The following is a 2744-nucleotide window of genomic DNA, read 5'->3' as shown; positions in this document are numbered from 1 at the left end:
TCAGATGTCTTATTTATTAAGAGATTTACAAGCTAACTAGGAATAGTCTTTTGTTAGGAATGACATTTTTATTCATATATGTGGATACTCGTTTTATCCCCATTCAATTAGGATGGGTTCTCTTACGAAGACAGGTCAGGTTTGGATTTAAGGTGAATTCGTTCGTATTCATTTTTTTTATATATGATTTTTTAATTTATTGTAATATTATAATTTTTTGAATATTGTGATAATTTATTTAGTAACTAGACATTGATATTTTGTAAAATATTGTTTGAATCTTAATTTTTTTATTATTATTTTATAAATTTTAAGTTCTAATTTTGTATATTAAATTTTAAAAGTGTCCGGATTCCCGGAATAAATAGAGATGGGGTAGGATACTTATAGAGATAGATCTGTACATCCAAAGACGAATTCAGGTGCAAGTGTTTATTATCTGGGAATAATATTAGAGTGTGTTTTTATAAATCGAAATACGATAAGATATAAGTAAAATAAGTTATGAATTTATGACTATTGGACCAATTCAAATTAATTGGAGATGGATATTCTAATTATAAAAAAAAGTTAACAATTGTATTGTTTTTTTTTCACAGTAATTTTTCTATTTTTAAATGTATGAGTTCATTAATATAAATATAAAAGAAATTAAAAAAAAAAAAAGCAACAATGGCTAATTTTGTGGTTTTTGTTGTATTTAAAGTACTTGTGTATAATTCCGGGGTTGAGGAGGTGCTGGTTGTGTGGTTTTTTTTAAGGGAAAAAAAATCCATCTTTTAATCACTTCTCTCATCGTGAAAATGTGGATTTGATTCTGGTGGTCACGCCGTCACGGGTCCATTACTCCATTATCTATTGACAGGCGACTTTTCTCCTTGATCCTAAGACCTAAAATTCATCATTCTCCGACTTAATTATCTTTAGAATTTAGCTAATAAATAAATATTTTAAGAGTGTTGATCAAAATAATAAAAATATGAAAAATAAATTTTCCTATATTAATATACTTTTTACATTTGCTTTTTCTATTAAAACTTTATCTATACTTATTTAGGAAAAAAATCAGAATTTTTTGTTTTCCACGTAAGCGTATTAACACACGTATTACGTTTCCAAAGCGCTTATTTACCGTTATGAACGACTCTTCTTCTTTTTTCTCGATAAAAATCACAGCTGTCATTTTTTTTTCACGTTTCTCCTCTTCCTCCTCTTCTTCCTTCTTCTTCTCCTTCTTCTTTGTGTTTCTCCTCCTGTTTCTTCACGTGTTTCATCTTCATCGTCGTGTTTCTCCTCTTCTTCTTTTGATTTTGCAACATTATGTATTTTTTTTTGTTTGATTTTTTCCTCCCAAAAAGAATTATGAGAATATGAAATAAGAAGATGAAGAAGAAGAAACAGCAGAAGATGAGGAGGAGGAAGAGGAAGAGTTCTGAATTATGCAGAACTTATCATAATAAAAATACACCCAAAATTTCTTAAAATACACCCAAACATCTTCGTGTTACACCCAAATATCTTCATTTTACACCCAAATTTGCTGTAAATACAGAAATGAGTTATGCTACGTATACACTAAAATCAGCCACCAAAGTCAGCCACCGGTATAAAATACATACTGGAATACAAATATACATTAAAAATAAATTAAACCACACATGTATTTATACAAAAATACATTGGTGAATGATTTTAGTGGCTGATTTTAGTGTATAAATAGCATTTTTGTACAGAAAAATATTTCTTCTAATGCTGCATTTTTTTTTCTTCTTCTTTTTCTTATTTCTTTCTTTCTTTTAGTTAAATGAATGTAAGTTCATCCTCTTCCAAGTAATTTTGGAGCATTATGTGTTTTTTCTTCTTTATTTGATTTTTTTGTTTTTATTCTTATTAAGAGAGTAAAACAAGAAGAAACTTAAGAAGGTAAAACAAAAAGGAAAAGATGAATAAGAAAAAAAAGAAGAAGAAGATGGTGATGAAGATGAAAAAAAAGAACCAGCAGAAGATGAGGAGGAGGAAGAAGAAGAAGAATTCTGAATTATGCAGAACTTATCAGAATAAAAATACACCCAAAATTCTTTAAAATACATCCAAATATCTTCGTGTTACACTCAAATATCTTCGTTTTATACCCGAATTTGCTGCAAATACAGAAATAAGTTATGCTACGTGTACACTAAAATCAGCCACCAAAATCAGCCATCAGTATAAAATACATACTGGAATACAAATATACATTGAAAATAAATAAAACCACACATGTATTTATACACAAATACATTGGTGGCTGATTTTAATGTACAAATAGCATTTTTGTACAGAAAAATGTTTTCTCTAATACTGTATTTTTTTCTTCTTTTTTTTCCTATTTCTTTCTTTCTTTTAGTTAAATGAATGTAAGTTCATCATTTTTCAAGTAATTTTGGAGCATTATGTGTTTCTTCTTCTTCTTTGTTTGAATTTTTTATTTTTATTCTTGTTAAGAGAGTAAAATAAGAAGAAACTTGAGAAGGTAAAACAAAAAGGAAAAAATGAATAAGAAAAAAAGAAGAAAAAGATGGTGATGATGATGAAAAAAAAAAAAAAAAGATAAGCAGCAGAAGATTAGGAGGAAGAAGAGGAAGACTTCTGAATTATGCAAAACTTATCAGAATAGAAATTCACTCAAAATTCCTTAAAATATACCCAAATATCTTCGTGTTACACCCAAATATCTTCGTTTTACACCCAAATTTGTTGCAAAC

The sequence above is a fragment of the Arachis ipaensis genome, chromosome B08 (assembly GCF_000816755.2).
Source record: "Arachis ipaensis cultivar K30076 chromosome B08, Araip1.1, whole genome shotgun sequence".
In the NCBI taxonomy this organism is placed as follows: domain Eukaryota; kingdom Viridiplantae; phylum Streptophyta; class Magnoliopsida; order Fabales; family Fabaceae; genus Arachis; species Arachis ipaensis.
The sequence above is the reverse complement of the archived record's forward strand: the minus strand, read 5'-3'. Positions refer to the sequence as shown.